The sequence below is a fragment of the Diadema antillarum genome, unplaced genomic scaffold, assembly GCF_040938485.1.
Source record: "Diadema antillarum isolate AM-2024a unplaced genomic scaffold, OU_Dant_1.0 seq00000555_RagTag, whole genome shotgun sequence".
In the NCBI taxonomy this organism is placed as follows: domain Eukaryota; kingdom Metazoa; phylum Echinodermata; class Echinoidea; order Diadematoida; family Diadematidae; genus Diadema; species Diadema antillarum.
Genome location: NW_027271498.1, coordinates 303,925 through 323,493, shown reverse-complemented (window position 1 = coordinate 323,493; position 19,569 = coordinate 303,925). Strand labels below are relative to the sequence as shown.

The following is a 19,569-nucleotide window of genomic DNA, read 5'->3' as shown; positions in this document are numbered from 1 at the left end:
CAACTACCAGATACAGACCGATCTTTCGGTCAAGTATTGTTCATACTTCTGGATACCCCATCAAATTCTGGCACCTACACCACATACACCTGTAGGCCTATGTCTTGTATTCACAGAGTAACAGTCTATGCCATGTTGCACTCCTCCTCTATCATGCTAAATATAAATCGTTGAATGTCTACCTATCATATCCTACACTCTTCTTATCATTTATTGTCTACGGTCTAGCTAACGTTAGGTTCTAAGTTAGACTTTATTCTAATCTCTAACTTAGGATGTCTAGCGACTCTAGGAAAGAAACAAAGTATTAGGCCTAAAGTGTAAAATTAATTTGTAAAAAAAAAAAACTAAATTAGATTAGTAACCTATTTTCTACATCAACATGTAACGTTAACTAGACGTCTATACGGTAAATTAGATCTAAATTTACGACAACTTGAACAAGTAGAAACTAGAAACTTAGATCCCAGTGTTTACAACTCAAGAAATTTGGACAAAATATTGAAGAAGAATAAATTATCTCCTGCGATCCATGACAGGACTGTCGGAGCTAAAATATATGGGAGGAAGGCACTTTACGCAGTGTACAGGGAGGCTCTGTAAACGAAAGTCATGTTGGACCAGGAGACTACGCACAGGGCCTAAGCATTCGGCTACAACACGCGGGCCGCACTGCACTGCGCCCGAGATGAGAGCGAGCGAGCGGCTACCCACAAAAGCTCCACCGACACCACCATTGAAAAAGCTGCTGGTGGTACATCGAAGGACTTACAAACCCAAAGTGGCCGATGTAAACAACCTTTGTTTGCCCGTAAAGACGACTAAATTATGTGAGCTTACACTTTATAACACGTTGAATTACGACGAAACCGAAAACATGATCCCTCTATTCGGCACGATGAATTCGCTTGGCTTGTTAGAACACTGTCGACGATTTATCAGAACTTTTTGTTTCGGTGCTCCATTTTCTTCGCGGACATGATCGCCGCCATGTTGGCTTCCCCAGAGGTAATTGATTGATCACATGACCATGGTCACTAGGCAACAATTGTGAAGTGTTCAAGAAATCCATAACTCCGTGTCCCTCGTTTGCGAAACATGCTTATAGCTTATTGATTGGATCTGGTGGCGGATAATGCTCAACTCTGCACAATCTTTTACGACTTCTAAGACCCAGATGAGAAATACATGTATGAGTAAATAAAAAAAAAAAAATTGGAGGGGAATGATCTCTCCTTTTGCCCCTCTCTCAACCCCTCTCTCCCTGATGAAATGTATGAGTGCGTTGAGTGTACACGTGCAGGTGTAATCAATTTGTTATGTGTATTTCACGATACTTTTGACATGTGATTTTGTTGCTGCTATTGATTAAGCATTGTTGAATGTATATTGTGCGCAGGAATGCATACATTCAAGATGAATGTTTTGTCATGCGAAATTATTGAAAAAAAAAAACACTGTTTGCTGTACAATCAGGTACATTTTGGTTTTTGCATTCTTCACACCACACAACAATTAAAGTTATACCTTCAGAAACTACAATAGTATACAACAGGCCTATTCATCAAGTAGACCTACAATCCAACCCGGTGTATTCGTTAATCCACCGCTGATGCTCTTAGAGCGGGACCTTACAGTTCCAAGGGAGGTGTGATATTTCCGGATTTCCCAATATCATTCATACTGCTCCGGTCTGGTTCTCCTCTGGAGCTCATTGCATGTGAAACTGAGGACGGAAACCCCATTTCCTCTGTTCAAGAAATAGATAAAAACCTTTTTGATCCAGTAGCTTTTAGGTTTAATTTCGTGGCTTTATCCTTATGAAGCAATGCCAAAAAAACAAACAAACAATAACAAACAAACAAACAAACAAACAAAATACACCTTGGGCCGTCTTGCCTTTCTGCGCCAGGAGTGTCACTGTGTGATACACACGATCGAGGTGCAGTGGCGGATCCAGAGGGGGGCGCAACCGGCGCACGCCCCCCTTTAATTTTCGTTAAAAACAATGAAAATAAAAAGAAAAAAATTAAATGAAAACCGGAAGTGGCACCAGAAATATTTTAGTCACGCCCCCCCCCCCCCTTTACAGAATTCCTGGATCCGCCCCTGAGGTGCAAGGCTTTATCATTATCGCCATCTTTTTTTTTTCCAGCAAATTATTCCGAGCCGTTCTTTTTTACCCCTTTTTTATATCATTTAATCTTATTTCACATTTGCCGAAATACATGTACTGTTTATATCATTTTAATATCTATTTCTCTCTAAAGAGAATGTCGAGAGTGATAACATTCCAAAGTTTCAGGCATCACTCAGCACCTTTATTGTATGAACTAAAATTATTGGATGTATTTAAGGAATATAGATACCTAATTGGAATATTCATCTATGATCTATTGAATGATAACCTATCCAACTTCATAAAGCATCGTATAATTTTTCTCATATTGACCATACATACGAAATAAGAAACAAAGAAATGTGCAATTCTAAACTAAAAACTGTCAGAACAGAACTTGTAGGGAAGCGATCAATAGCATATTCAGGTGTTTAAATATGGAACAATCTTTCAACTGATTTACGTTATACATTCTCTCGTAAAAGATTTTGTAAAGTCTTCAAAAAGAATTTATTGGAAGAATACACATAATTGGAATAAACTTGTTTATTTTGTAATCCACAAAGCAAAAACTTCAATTCTAGTAATATAAGTAATGTAAGTACACTTATCAATTTCAAAATTTTAATATTGTACATAGTGTAAATACACTTGTTTACAATGTAAATAATTTTCTTGTTGAATTTATATATTCTTCTTCTGTATTCAAGGGCCAACGTCCACTAGCGTTGCCATTTGTTGGACACTTTTACCAAATTTGTAAATATGTTTGTACTTTCATATTCATATTGTTGATAAGTTTGAATCATACTTTCATGTCTTGTATTCCTGTTAATTGTGTTATTATTATTATTGTATCCTCAATGATTGTATAAATTATCTGTGATTGTAAACTTGAACTTAAAATTTGGTAATAAAAATCATTCATTCATTCATTCATTCATGCATTCATTCATTTATTCAATCTAATCTTGTAATCATGTGCTTAATCAGCAAACAGCAATATCTCAAGTATAGAAGAAAGAAAATAAACTTCGCTGCTGTTCCTAATTTGTCTTGAAGACTTACAAGCCGCTTTATTCGGTATGAATGCACCAACCGAAATGAAGGAAACGTGACTGATATCCGTTTCTGTATTCTGCCAGGATTCAGACTTTGATTGACATTTTCTTGGACAACTCATCACCATGGAAACCGCAAAGCCGGAACTGGGCATGTATGCCAGCACTTTGTTCTATCACTTAATGGGAATTTATTGCATTCGTGTATGTTCTTGCTTGTGGAGGAAAAGCGCCAATGATTGGTTTATCAAATATTTGGGTTTTTTATGATGATGAAGAAGCGTCAGGCGTCACAAATCACAGATTAAAGAATTGAGATGTTTATAATCACGTATTTGTGAACAAAAAATATGCATGACGATATTTTCAAAACACAATGCTAGATATCATTATAAGATGCTCAGGAAGAGTTTCAGTAAAACGATTAACACAAAAGTAAATCCAAAGGTTAAAAAAAACCTTGCTTCCTTCTTTGACAAAGGGGATATCATTTGCTTTAACTACAGTCTAAACAGGTAGGAAATACCGATTTTCTAACTAGAAACACAATTTTCAATCGACCATACAATCATCTTTTATTCTTATAATTCCAATTCAAGTACATTATTTCCATCGAACAAACAGCGATGCATAATACAAAGCATGCAAGCAAAGAAAGAACGAAGTATAGGCCCACAAGTTATAAAGTACGTACAAAATGCATGTACGAATGAATGTTTTTATAAAACAAACAATGTATACTTTGTAAGAATGACAATGAAGTAAATGAATCAATGGAAGAGAGTGATCAACTAAAAAGCATGCAGAGCTTGTAATTGTGGATCACTCAGTAAACAATAACACTATTCATCTAAAATATATTTATGTTGAATAAGAACATTTGCTGCATGGCTGTTATGATAAATGCATATTGTCAACAGTGCTTATATAACATGGGCGTCACCAGGGGGGGTGCGTTGGGTGCGAACGCACCCCCCTTCAGACCCTAAAAAAAAAAAAAAAAAAAGAAAGAAAAAATAAAAAACTTCAGTCTGCGAGCGACCTCAACGCCGGACACTAAATGATTATTATTTTTTATCTATTTATTTTTTTTGTTGAAATTTTGCATCGGGGACAAAAATTTTAAAAAGAAAAAATCGTGGGCAAAAGTAATTCGCACCCCTGGTTCTGGCAGCACTGATTTTATACATAATTATCTACTAGTACAAGTGTATTCTATACAGTGTTGACTATATACATAGATTTTGGACATCCTTCCCATACTTGGTCACTTCGACGCCACCTCGCTGGTCATACCTCCCCCAGTCATGAACTTAAACCGACACCCTTGACTACCAGTGGCGGATCCAGGGGGAGGGGCGCACCGGGCGTCCCGCCCCCTCTTAATTTTCAAAGCGAAAAAGTATAGCTACAAACGGCAGTTTTTGGACTGTAAAATGTCAAAATTTTCAAGCTCGCTCGCTGGCATTTAGTCGTAATGCCATTCTCCTGAAGTTGCTGCCAGTAATTGCCGGCAGTTTCACCCGGTGCGCCCCCCCCCCCCCCCCCTTACTGCAAAAAATATAGCTACAAACGGCAGTTTTGGTACTGTAAAATGTCACAATTTTCAAGCTCGCTCGCTCCGCTCGCTCGTATTTAAATTCTCCTAATATTGCTGCCAGTAATTGCCAGCAGTCGCGCCCGGTGCGCCCCCTCAATTTCGAAAGCAAAAAAAGATATAGCATCAAACGGCAGTTTGGGGACTGTAAAATGTCAAAATTTTCAAGCTCGCTCGCATTTAATCTTTCCCCTGATGTTACTGCCAGTAATTGTCTGCAGTTGCGCCCGGTGCGCCCCCCCCCCCCTTAATTTTCAAAGCAAAAAAAAAAAAATATAGCTACTAACGGCAGTTTTTCTACTGTAAAATGTCAAAATTTTCAAGCTCGCTCTCTTCGCTCGCTCGCATTGAATCGTTAAGCAATTCACCTGATGTTGCTGCCAGTAATTGCCAGCAGCTGCGCCCGGTGGCATGCGCTCCACCCCCCCCCCCCTTAATTTCCAAAGCAAAAAAATATGGCTAAGAACGGCAGTTTTTGGACTGGAAAATATAAAATTTTCAGGCTCGCTCGCATTTAATCGTTATGCAATTCACCTGATGTTGCTGCCAGTAATTGCCAGCAGTTCCGCCCGGTGCGCCCCCTCCCTTGATTTCCAAACCGAAAAAATATGGCTAAGAAGGGCAGTTTTTGGACTGTAAAATGTAAAATTTTCAAGCTCGCTCTCTTCGCTCGCTCGCATTTAATCTTTATGCAATTCCCCTGATGTTACTGCTAGTAATTGTCTGCAGTTGCGCCCGGTGCGCCTCCCCCCTTAATTTCCAAAGCGAAAAAAATATAGCTACAAACGGCAGTTTTTCTACTGTAAAATGTCAAAATTTTCAAGCTCGCTCTCTTCGCTCGCTCGGATTGAATCGTTAAGCAATTCACCTGATGTTGCTGCCAGTAATTGCCAGCAGCTGCGCCCGGTGGCATGCGCTCCACCCCCCCCCCCTTAATTTCCAAAGCAAAAAAATATGGCTAAGAACGGCAGTTTTTGGGCTGTAAAATGTAAAATTTTCAAGCTCGCTCGCATTTAATCTTTATGCAATTCCCCTGATGTTACTGCCAGTAATAATCTGCAGTTGCGCCCGGTGCGCCCCCCCTTAATTTCCAAAGCAAAAAAAAAAATATAGCTACTAACGGCAGTTTTTCTACTGTAAAATGTCAAATTTTTCAAGCTCGCTCTCTTCGCTCGCTCGCATTGAATCGTTATGCAATTCACCTGATGTTGCTGCCAGTAATTGCCAGCAGCTGCGCCCGGTGGCATGCGCTCCACCCCCCCCCCCCCCTTAATTTCCAAAGCAAAAAAATATGGCTAAGAACGGCAGTTTTTGGACTGGAAAATGTAAAATTTTCAGGCTCGCTCGCATTTAATCGTTATGCAATTCACCTGATGTTGCTTCCAGTAATTGCCAGCAGTTTCGCCCGGTGCGCCCCTCCCCCTTAATTTCCAAAGCGAAAAAATATAGCTACAAACGGCAGTTTTTCTACTGTAAAATGTCAAAATTTTCAAGCTCGCTCTCTTCGCTCGCTCGCATTTAATCGTTATACAATTCACCTGATGTTGCTTCCAGTAATTGCCAGCAGTTCCGCCCGGTGCGCCCCCCTCCCTTGATTTCCAAAGCGAGAAAATATGGCTAAGAACGGCAGCTTTTGGACTGTAAAATGTAACATTTTCAAGCTCGCTCGCATTTAATCGTTATGCAGTTCACCTGATGTTGCTGCCAGTAATTGCCAGCAGTTCCGCCCGGTGCGCCCCTCCCTTTATTTCCAAAGCGAAAAAATATAGCAACAAACGGCTGGGTTTTTTTTTACTGTAAAATGTCAAAATATTCAAGCTCGCTCGCTCCGCTCGCTCGCATTTAATTGTTATACCTTTCTCCTGATGTTGCTGCCAGTAATTGCCGGCAGTTGCGCGCGGTGCGCCATTCCCCCTTTATTTCCAAAGCGAAAAAATATAGCTCCAGATGGTAGTTTTTTTACTGTAAAAGATGAAATCCTAGCTACGCCGGTGCCCTTTCCCCGCTTGGTTTCCCTCAACAACAGTAAAAGTTTTGGGATTGAGAGCTTCCTATATTCCAAATGTCTGTCCAAAAAATAAAAAAAATAAAAAAATAAATCTCGTTACATTAGGGTCAAAACGCACCCCCCTTGAAAAAAAGCTGGTGACGCCCCTGTATAATACAGAAGAAATACAAATAATTATAAGATAGACGTCAATATTCACTAAGCCGTCTGTACCAGGAAAATATGCTGACAAGAAACATTACATACATACACACGCAGTTGGTCATGCAAAAAAAAAATGATACAACAAAAATGCACAAATCTGTAGACAAAAGCTGCGATACCATGCCAAGAACGAAGAACGCGATGAATGATAATAATAATAATAATAATAATAATAATAATAATAATAACAATAACAATAACAATAACAATAACAATAACAATAACAATAACATAACAATAAGAATAATAATAATAATAATGATAATAATAATAAGTATTATCATTATTATTTTCTTTTATCATTATTATTATTATCATTATCTTTATTATCATAATAACAATAATAATAAGAAGAAGAAGAAGAGAAACCTGCGAACAAGTGAAGTTGAAGAATACTATTGACAAAGAATGAGGACACTTTTCCCTTTCCTCGCTCGAAATGTATTCTCCATGATAAGTGGTAGCAATCATAAGTCCTTCGGAAGACATTTTGCCACTCTTAATTCTCCGTCACCGTTTCCTCATCGTGTCTGTCAGTCTCTCTCTCTCTCTTCCAGCTTATTCTCTGATATAACTCATTCTATATCTATATTATGTTTATCAGTTTGTTTGCAGTGTGCTTGTGTGATATCATCATGTACGTCGTATCTTTCCCCAATCATTATTACGTAACAAACAATGTTACGTATAATGAAATACAACGCCAGATAGAAAATGAAGTGTAGATGGATCATGCTGAAGACTTCTTTCTATGCAAAATCAAAACCACGTTAGAGCTGTAGACCCCTACTGCGGTTCTTTAACATAACATTCATTGGACAAGTTTCCAGAATAACAGTATGGAAAGGTATAGGCGGACAATATTTTGAGACCTAAATAATCATTATAAACATTAGCACTTTCTCAGCGGACAAAGATGCAGGTATATACATAATTACATACCACAATATTTATCATCAGAAAAAAGAATGGATGGATATTTGTCCGTCTGGCAAACGACCATGGTATTGTGATGGCAGTTTCCCTGCATCAGTGAATGTCACTTAAAGTTTGGGAGTTAAATGTCAAAACTTCAGTGGCCAAAGGTATTCAACACAGGGAGGAATATCCGTGTGTTTGTGTATGTATATATGCATGTATGTATGTATGTGGTGCGTTTGTGTGTTTTTTGTGCGAGTGTGTTCAACTTTTGAAAATTTTATCCCTAATTTTTGCTCTTCTAAAAGTCCTTAAAGTCACTGTTAACCGATGCTCACGCTAAACTACATAAAATTAAGAGGAGCAAATATACAAATTGAAAGAAATATCATTCAACTCGGGTATGAAATCAGAAAGTTGTATGATTGGTTATGATTCACTATTGATTTGATCTGATTTGAATTGAATTGAACTGAATCTATTTCCACTTTGACTTCACAAAAGTATGAAACAAACATAACTTAGTTACAATGGTTATTTCAATTATTACTGTACAATTATATTTTGTCCAATTTTATGTACAAAAATAATCGAAACAATAATACATGAACTAATAACATCATTTAAAACACTTTGAGTCAAAGAACCCACGTGGGAGAGACTAAATCAAAAGCATGACTTGTATTACTTAGGCCCCCGAAAAAAAAATCAAATATCATTATTATGAGACACGTACAACAATAAACATAATAAGTACATGTATTATATACCACTATTCCGAAGGTTCATTATTCCGAAGATTCGTTAATCCGAAAATAGATCCGAATTACAAATCACAAATATTGGTGAACACTTCTAACGCTTTACGGAAGTAAATCCGAGCTTTTGCATTGACAATATTGATTCGTACGTTTTGCTTCTGCAAAGATCTTCCGCACTCAATACTTAGAAATCAGCCTCAAGGGCGCAAATTTAACCATTCTCTCCCTGGACATGAAGGAGCCATTATGATGGGCAGCCGGAAAAAAAAAGGAAAAAAATAAAGGCCTCAATTTTTTCCTGAAGGACCTTTCTTTCCTCGCGAGTTTGATGATAAATGTCAGACGTCTACATCCAGTGATAGTCTTGGTATTCTTGTCTTTACTGATATTCACGCAAATAAGTCTCAAATTCTTGGTAATTGAATCAGACACGTTCGTCCGTTATGATTAAATTTGGTGTTTCGTCCCGCGTAAGTGCTTTGGTCCGTAAAACTAAGTCAAGGCTTACGCCTATATGAGAGCTGAGAATGACTGCTGCAAACAACGATAGATTCTTTTTTCTTTTTTTTTCTTTTTTTTTTGGGGGGGGGGGGTCAAATCCTGATTTTCTTTTCAAATAGAGGGTTACTTCTTAAGCAGTAGGAACTCAAAATTTTTAAGCTTCCTCTTTCCAAATTTCATCCAAGGGTAGTTTGGATTGCCAAAATTGTAAACTTTGATGCTTATTTCAGTGTAACTCTGTTTCCAGCAATAGGAAACATATATATTGCTGATTATTTTTTTACCCATCATTGCTTGTATCTCACACTCCATCAGAACAGAAGACATGTATCAAATTCGTCGACATTTGATTGATTTGAACTCAAGGAAGGAGCGCACATATCAAACATCATATAATGTAATGAAATTGTATGGATATATTTAACATGTGTAAATGATAACAGTTTGTTTTCTTTGTTTTTTCCCCTTTGGTGAATAAAATTCTAATCACGAGTTCTGGACAAACATGGTGAATTGATAGAAATAGCATCCGAAAACACAGGGTTGAATGATCGATACAAACGAAACAATACTGCCCTTATAGGTTTTGGCCTAAAAAACGCATATATTTCGTTCATTGATCTTATCCGCCTAAGCGAGCCGCTTTTAAAGCTACCATATACTCCTCATACAAATCGTTATAATGCAACTTCATACAAAGCAAAGGCAACATTTGTAATAACTATGACCTTTCAATATTGAGTGTAATGACGTCACTGGAAGCCGGAACCGCACGTGTGGGTGAAATGCACCCATGTAGCCTCCAATATTGAAATTTGTTCCTTTGGATTACTCATGGCTTGATACACCAGGAATTCTCATCAGCATCCCTCGATCCGTATGCATGCTGGAGTGGGTAAAAACATAAAATATCGGGTCTCCTCGAAGACAACTTTCCATCTATAAGACTAATTCATTTCATATGCTCAGAGGTATTCCGGATATTCAAAAGTCCGAACATGAAATAAGTTAAGTTCATCAGAAGGAAAAATGGTTCTTTCTGACGAACTATGAACTATACCTCGTGTTTTGTTTTGTTTTAATTCAAGAACCTTCCGAATAACGATCTTGGGGTTTTTTTTTTTCACTTTCGGATTAACAAACTTTCGGAATGATGAATCTTAACTCACATTCGGATTGACGAACTTCGGAATTCATACCTTACCTCATTTCAGTTTTGGAATTACGAACGTTCGGAATAACGAAGTGTAATGTGTATTTGCACCATCCTATTCTCGGTTACAGTCCGTTATTCCGAAGATTCGTTAATCCGAAAATGTGATAAGGTTTGTTATTCCGAAGGTTCGTTATGGACCCTATTTCATTGTCGGATCAACGAACCTTTGGAGTCACGAACCCTATTTCATTTTCGGATTAACGAACCTTTGGAATAACGAACCCTTTGTCATTTTCGGATTAACGAACCTCCAGGTATAGGGAATTTGTGTGTTTCGGATTAACGAACCTTCGGAATAATGAACAGCACCCCCTATTCTCTATCGTCTAGTAGATACACTTACTGTTGGAATGGCTTAAATACAGACGCTACGATTGTTTACCCCATTAACAAAGTGAAACTATGGCGAGTCTAGAGTGTAAGAGAAAATTCCAAATGATAGTATACGAGAAGTGTTTCTCATACAGTTACACAACATCAATGAATCGCAATATACGAGACGATTCCAAGGAGATGTAACTGTAAATAAACTCCGTTGTTGTATCTTGAAAACATATTTCGCACTTTGTTGATCTTAATAAACCGGAATTTGATGAGGTGATTTATTATATGATAATTGTCTTAGACTTGCAAAGATGGCTAGTTTTTTTTTCATTTCTGTAACATTTTTTTTTTCTCCAAATCCACTTTATGCCTCCAAAGCGGATAACCACCCCTTCCCCTTTTTTGCAGTCTCCGTCAGAATTCTTTCTATTGAAAATGCAGTCCCAAAAGATAGAAATTATGATGTTCTGCGAACAGATTCATATTCTGATACAAGTTAAGAATGTTGTGGTCTCTTGACGGAAATTGCGTAGTATGCTTTTTTTTTTTAACTAGCAGATTTGTTCGTCGAATGAGTGAAATGTTCTGCTTCAAACTAGGTTATTTGTACATTAATGAAATAAAAAGGCGAAAGCGTTCATTTCTTATGGATTTAAGACAAGTATGAATCAGAGAACCTTGAACAAAATCTATGAAATTTCTGTACGAATGAGCATGTTGCTGGTTGTTATAAATCACTTATAGCTCCCTCTACCGATGATAAGTATTGGCGTAGCGCTTTCTCGTGAAGTAGCATCAGCTTTACTAACCAATGAAATGTAAAAAGAAAACTGCAGTAATGCTCTCAGCAGCAGGTTTTTTCCCCTCTCTTGTGTGTGTGTGTGTGTGTGTGTGTGTGTGTGTGTGTGTGCCAGTGTGTTTGTCTGTGTGTTTGTCTGTGTGCGTGTCTTTGTGTTTGTGTGTCTATGTGTGTGCGTGTGTGTGTTTTATATACTTGCCTAAGCTCCTTTTACACAACTCACATTGGAGAGCATAGGATACGGGGAAGCAGACGACACTTTCTTGTTATATTTAGATCGTGTATCACAAATTCTGATCATTTGTGACCGTGCACCTCAAAACGAATATAAAGTCGCACACACTGATTTTGCGTGAGGACTGAAAATAAGTGAAATGGGTCAACCTAGCCGAACTTGACCAACCAAAAAAAAAAAAAAAGACATCTCGCAGAACCTTTTTAGAAGAGAGTGAGTAACTTGAGAAATAGAGTTCAACCTGAACATTTAACACCGTGGTTTATCAAATTATATTGATTATGGCATATGAGAAATTGCTGCACTGAAGTGTTTGAAGGTGTATGTGAGACTGAGAAGTAGAAGAACGAGGAGACGGGGGAGGGAGAGAAGTTAGCAACCGAGTAAGTAAGGAAGTCTTCAGTAGCAACATAAATTATGATCTCTTACTTGTAAGATCATATAGTTGGTTTCTCACCGCTTTCAGACACACCGACTTATCGCATGCATATACATCGTTTTTATTTCTTTGTGTATTTAATGAGACCCTAAAATATTGAGCTCGGCTTACTCCAGGGATACTACGTATGGTACTTTGATTTTTTCCCCCCTCTCTTATTATATCTCTGTTTTCTCTCACAATGATTTCCTTGCCACTCATGTACATAGTCAGCCACGATTGATGATGAATCAATGTGTATTATCGTGTTTTCGAAAGTGATTCGCTGATTAATATTGTACCATGCAGAAACTATAAATGACATGAAATGAAATGGAAAATATGAGACCAATAATTTGCACTGAGTTGTGAAATCGCAAATTGATACGACTTGTGGATTTACTATGAGTTGCATCATCCAGATTCGGGTCCAGCACCCTCGGAATGGGGCAAAATCATCACAGAATATTACTTGGGGGACAGGAAATTAATAAGGTTAGATTAAAAATCTGGCTTCGGTACTCAGATGATCATGTTGATTCCGTTGTATGCCGGCAAAATGCATGACTGCTGGAGAAGAAAATACACTGACTTCTAACACTGAGTTGGAGAAGGAGGTATAGAAATGTAGTGAACGTAGGAAAAGTGAAATATTGGGTGTCTGCTGTATACCTACTTGTCGGGGCTACAGGATTTTTCGCGTGTCACGCTTCAGCAGTTTCGCTGTTGGCGAAAGCAGCCATGTGATGCGAAATGCTGTATACTTGGGGCTACCGATATTTGGCGTGTCGCGCTTCAGCAGTTTCGCCGTTGGGTTTGTCCGGGTTTGTGGAAGTGGTGTGTGGTTGCTGGAAGTGAGTGTGGATGGTGGTGATGGTGGTTGTGTGCATGACAATTGTGTTTATTCCTGTGATGGATGTATCCATAGGTTGCGTGAGGGGCTTGTGCTTGTCATGGCGACCACTAGGAAGAATTCCGCCCAAACATCCGGGGGTCGCATCTCTGTTATTGACTCCTAGGTGTTCTGCATGAATGATCCTCCATTAGCCTAGTCTTTTCTTGCCAGACGCTTTCCCTTAAAATCATGAGAGAACAGCATCAAAAACAACAAAACCACACTATGTTGTGTATGTGAAAAAAAAGACTAGGCGCGTAGATACTAGACCCTTTCTTGTCCGAAACCACAATCCCAGATTTCTGGTATGTTTACAACAAGTTGTAAAAAGTGGTGACTGTCTCAATACACTTAACTTTACCCGTCATCCCCCCAAAAAGGAACCTTGACACGAAGTATTTTTCCATTATGGTCGAGGATTTAAGTTCTAAAAGGACTGGGGTGGACAATAGATAATGCAAGTCATCTCGAATATCTCAAAATCCGCAAGGATGGAAGAGTTGCATCATCCAGATCTAGAATCAAATCCTCAAATTTTGGTAAAACCATTAAAAAAAATCTGGTGGTCGATAAAACACGGATAGGCCCAAATGTGACTTTGGCACTGTTTGGCACCCAAATTAGTGATACAGTATGAGACCTTCAGACACAAGGTCTTGATAATTACGCATAAATCGTATGGTAGTATCTATCAGACCCACTGATTTCTACTGAAGTAGAGAGATCAGTGATCACGACCTTAAGAACTGTCATGGTTCACGAGTAGCCCATGAATATGTATCAGTTTCTTTCTTGCACAGTACGAACTTTCCTTGGGCATTGCGAATTGTGATTTTGCGGTGCATTCACCTGGTAGGCCTTAAGGTACTGGTGTTAACCCTAGCAAACCCCGCGAATAAGCCCCGCCTGCTCATACTAGCGATGGGTATGAGGCCATGCAAACATAAATAAACGTTCTATGGATATATTACGTCCTCCTATTACATGTTGTAACTCGAAATGCTGCTCAAACAATCGTTTCGATATACAACATGTAATTATATATAAAACGTAACGGTATACGAACAGAGCATTTAGACACATAAAAACGTCGCATATGCACACACTATATCCGATCCCTATAGTCTGAAAGGGGGTAGGATATAAAATCTATTGTGTGATATTACAAAGTAGTAAAGCCCTTGTGAAGGGCTTTATATAAGGTTTTATTTTTGTCGTTAGTGTTCCATGTGTTTTATTCACTTTATATTTACACGTCTGCCTGTCCGCACATGGTTATATTTTTCGTACTTTATTGATAATGGGTTTGAAGGGAAAGCATATTCTAAGGTCTGTTTTTTTTTGTATTTGTATTTCTAAGGTCTGTTTTATAGTTTCCCCTCCATTTTCAACATGTTCAACATAATGCAGTCGATAGCATGTATTTATTTCTTCCTCAATCTATTGTCTTTATACTATTTCGATGTATGCAAAATATGCATATTATATTTTTTCTCCGTGCTGTATTTTGTACATTGAAAGTCTTTGTTGAAAATGAAATAAATGAAAAGAAATAAAATGAAATAGAATAAAATAAAATAAATGAAATGAAATATTGAATGGAGAACGACATAAAAAAAGAACACGAAAACACACTCAAACACAAACACACACACACACACACACACACTTGGAAAAATTGTGTTCGGTACAGATAAGTATATCTACCAATGTCGTACTGATTTATGACCTATATAGAGCATACAATAGGGAATAATGAACCTATTAATAAAGGATAAAAAGAATACAACATACAATTTATTTAAGAGGAAAATATAATGACAGAAAACTCATGTAGACAGGCCTGAATGAGTTAACCACGCTGAAACCATTATATTTACGATACGATGTCAGAAAGTACTGATCAATCGTCATTGCAAGAGTCGTTTGAAGAAAGGGCTAACAATATTAAATTCATCTCTATTGAAATTGTCGATGTTTCACTATAATTCGATCCAATTTACCCTCTGTCAGCCGAGATGAAACAAAACAATCATACTGTGCTCTGACCTATATGTGACTTCTCGTAGAAAGCCTTGTAGAGGGATGGAAATATGAACGGTGTTTTTGCTGTTTGCGGAGATCACAGACGGATTATAAGTAACTTCTCTCTGTCTATTTCTCTCTAGGTCTCCCTCGTTATATAATAATTATTTATATACAAGTATACATATAAAGATATATATATACGTGTATATTATATATATAATTATATATACATATATATATATATATATATATATATATATATATATATATATATATTATATATTATATACTAGTATATATTGTGTGTGATTGTGTGAAAGAGAGAATGTGTCTTTTATCCCTTCGTTAAGTTACAATATCTCATCTACCTCCTGGCATGAATTCTCGGAATCATTCTGATATACCATGTTTGTTGTTGGTGTGTTGTTGTTGTTGTTTTTTATTTTTTTTGGGGGGGTGCCGCTTGATCTTTTGAATTGATATATTGTTTTGAATGGGTATTCTTTTACATTCTGGACCGCCACTAAACCTTAAAGGTTTTTTTTTTTTCTCCCAACTGTATTTTTTTTCTGTTACTTTAATAACGATAGATTGTTTTAAATAAAGTGAGGCAGATCAAAGAACCGAGACTGTAAACAAAGGAACGTTGGAAGCTTCTGAAATTATTGGACATTATATTATATGGGATTTATGTGTTTTCTCGTCCAGAAAAAGAAGAATATTAAATTCAGTTTCAATACTGCATGCATTTTAGCTATTGATGGCAGGACAAGTGTTGTCTGATTGCCGTTTGTCTTCAAACTAAAGCTCAGTACGTGATAATTTGAAGCCTTTTATCACGCCCCTCAATCTTGACACAATCGTGATTCATTATTGTCTTAATCAATATATTTAGATTATTTCGCATTTTGTAACGTTTTGCCTTTTTTTACTTCCGAATTACAGCACGTTGTATTTGAAGCCCTCACTGAAACGTGCTATTTTTGTAATATAATTATCATGATTTTATGATTGTTTTAATGGTTTGTTTAAACCGTTGTTTGTTTGTTTTTAAGTCGGGCCACTAAAAATGAAAGTTGATGATTTTGGCCCATTGAGGGAAAAAAGTTAGTATCGAGCGTTGTTTCACACACACACACACACACGCCATCACACACACACACACATAATATGTAACGTTATTTCCAGCCTTAGAGAGATGTGCCTAATAAGAATCAATGGAAGTTTGAAGGTATTAAAAAAAAACAAGATTATTTTTATCTTGACGGTCAAAATAGGTCCCTTTTTACAATCTTTTTATATTTTTCATGTTTTTCTTATTTCTGTTATAACATGACTGAGCCTAGACACCAATTGCAAGCCAAGTTGCTCGAAAAGAATGTTTTACCACTTATTTCTGTTGATGCAGAAAAATGGTCAAAACCTCCGTTGCCTCTGTGTTCCATTTTCAAGCACACCCAAACGTAAAAGTACATCGCTTCAACTATACTTGCATAATTATGTGGCTGCGACTAATGTCACTTTCAGTCATGAAATTTTTCTGATATCAGGGCCCTGTTGCATAAAACCCTTACCGCTGGACTTACCGCTCCTTTCTAGCGGTAAGTCTTCAAATTAGCGGTAAATTTTATAATCCGTGATGCTGATTGGCTGTGATGCCTAATTTTGATGGTAGTTACCATTGAAATTCAATGGTAAGTTTTATGCAACGGGCCACAGGGCTTTCCTACATCTCCAGTCGGATTTTGATTGAGCTTCATTGTGCTTTTTCTGCTTTAACCTATTTGATAGAGGATATACTTACATGAAAACTAATACTCACAGTCCAGGCTAGAAGGCACCCAACCTTGTTTTTTGATATATACAATGTTTTTTGATGGTTTCTTGTCAATTCGAGGGTGCTGATTCCAAATCCGATTGATGCCACTCGCGTAACCTTGAGCATTTTCGGCAAAATGCAAAAATCCAAAATGGCCGCCAGATATGCTAATTCGGCCGTGATAAACACAATAATGTGCATTATATGACCAATGATTCCACCAAACTTTGTACATTTCTGTTCCTAGACAGGGGCGTCACCAGCTTTTTTTCAAGGGGGGTGCGTTTTGACCCTAATGTAACGAGATTTATTTTTTTATTTTTTTTATTTTTTGGACAGACATTTGGAATATAGGAAGCTCTCAATCCCAAAACTTTTACTGTTGTTGAGGGAAACCAAGCGGGGAAAGGGCACCGGCGTAGCTAGGATTTCATCTTTTACAGTAAAAAAACTACCATCTGGAGCTATATTTTTTCGCTTTGGAAATAAAGGGGGAATGGCGCACCGCGCGCAACTGCCGGCAATTACTGGCAGCAACATCAGGAGAAAGGTATAACAATTAAATGCGAGCGAGCGGAGCGAGCGAGCTTGAATATTTTGACATTTTACAGTAAAAAAAAACCCAGCCGTTTGTTGCTATATTTTTTCGCTTTGGAAATAAAGGGAGGGGCGCACCGGGCGGAACTGCTGGCAATTACTGGCAGCAACATCAGGTGAACTGCATAACGATTAAATGCGAGCGAGCTTGAAAATGTTACATTTTACAGTCCAAAAGCTGCCGTTCTTAGCCATATTTTCTCGCTTTGGAAATCAAGGGAGGGGGGCGCACCGGGCGGAACTGCTGGCAATTACTGGAAGCAACATCAGGTGAATTGTATAACGATTAAATGCGAGCGAGCGAAGAGAGCGAGCTTGAAAATTTTGACATTTTACAGTAGAAAAACTGCCGTTTGTAGCTATATTTTTTCGCTTTGGAAATTAAGGGGGAGGGGCGCACCGGGCGAAACTGCTGGCAATTACTGGAAGCAACATCAGGTGAATTGCATAACGATTAAATGCGAGCGAGCCTGAAAATTTTACATTTTCCAGTCCAAAAACTGCCGTTCTTAGCCATATTTTTTTGCTTTGGAAATTAAGGGGGGGGGGGTGGAGCGCATGCCACCGGGCGCAGCTGCTGGCAATTACTGGCAGCAACATCAGGTGAATTGCATAACGATTCAATGCGAGCGAGCGAAGAGAGCGAGCTTGAAAAATTTGACATTTTACAGTAGAAAAACTGCCGTTAGTAGCTATATTTTTTTTTTTGCTTTGGAAATTAAGGGGGGGGCGCACCGGGCGCAACTGCAGATTATTACTGGCAGTAACATCAGGGGAATTGCATAAAGATTAAATGCGAGCGAGCTTGAAAATTTTACATTTTACAGCCCAAAAACTGCCGTTCTTAGCCATATTTTTTTGCTTTGGAAATTAAGGGGGGGGGGTGGAGCGCATGCCACCGGGCGCAGCTGCTGGCAATTACTGGCAGCAACATCAGGTGAATTGCTTAACGATTCAATCCGAGCGAGCGAAGAGAGCGAGCTTGAAAATTTTGACATTTTACAGTAGAAAAACTGCCGTTTGTAGCTATATTTTTTTCGCTTTGGAAATTAAGGGGGGAGGCGCACCGGGCGCAACTGCAGACAATTACTAGCAGTAACATCAGGGGAATTGCATAAAGATTAAATGCGAGCGAGCGAAGAGAGCGAGCTTGAAAATTTTACATTTTACAGTCCAAAAACTGCCCTTCTTAGCCATATTTTTTCGGTTTGGAAATCAAGGGAGGGGGCGCACCGGGCGGAACTGCTGGCAATTACTGGCAGCAACATCAGGTGAATTGCATAACGATTAAATGCGAGCGAGCCTGAAAATTTTACATTTTCCAGTCCAAAAACTGCCGTTCTTAGCCATATTTTTTTGCTTTGGAAATTAAGGGGGGGTGGAGCGCATGCCACCGGGCGCAGCTGCTGGCAATTACTGGCAGCAACATCAGGTGAATTGCTTAACGATTCAATGCGAGCGAGCGAAGAGAGCGAGCTTGAAAATTTTGACATTTTACACTAGTTACGTTCAGACGGCAGGCCCTAACCTCGAGGTTAGGAAACCTCGAGGTTTCGCTCTTCCCCCCTAACTACGACGTGTGTCCACACGACGAATCTTAACCTCGAGGTTACGAAACTTCGAGGTTAAGCTTCTGCCCCCCGTAACTACGAGTGGGTCCTACTCGATGTTAAAACCACAAAACCGGAAGTTTCAGCCCACACTGCTAACAAGGCGTCTATTTATTTTTTAGTCGAACCCTGTCGGACTCGCTTACGGGTACTCTTTTTCTCTGTCATGGTATGCAGAGATAGCACTGCACTGATGACTTTATGCCTTTATGAAGATATTCGTCGAAAACATTTTTTTAGCGTCGGAGAAGAATATAGAATACAGTTTGATAGCGAGTTCGACGTGTTCAGTTTCAGAGATCAAGCGCATGGGAAGAAAAGATGATGTTGTTGTGTCATGCGTCATAGGTTTTTCACGTGTGGTGTATTTGTGGTGTACGTTTGGGAGGTTGACCCGGAAGCAGAGGGAAATTGTGGGGGCCGGAGTTTACGGCGAGGTCACTCTTAACTTCGAGTTCG

General features: G+C 38.5%; 1 protein-coding gene across 1 annotated transcript in view; it reads right to left on the bottom strand.

Annotated features, from left to right (window-relative positions):
* The window catches only part of LOC139734958 (uncharacterized), a 108,256-nt gene extending 107,258 nt beyond the window's left edge, over positions 1–998 (bottom strand). The window contains exon 1 of the mRNA XM_071645735.1: positions 841–998. The gene's annotated coding sequence lies outside the window, so the exon portion shown is untranslated. The remainder of the gene's footprint in view (positions 1–840) is intronic.
* Between the last annotated feature and the right edge of the window lie 18,571 nt (positions 999–19,569).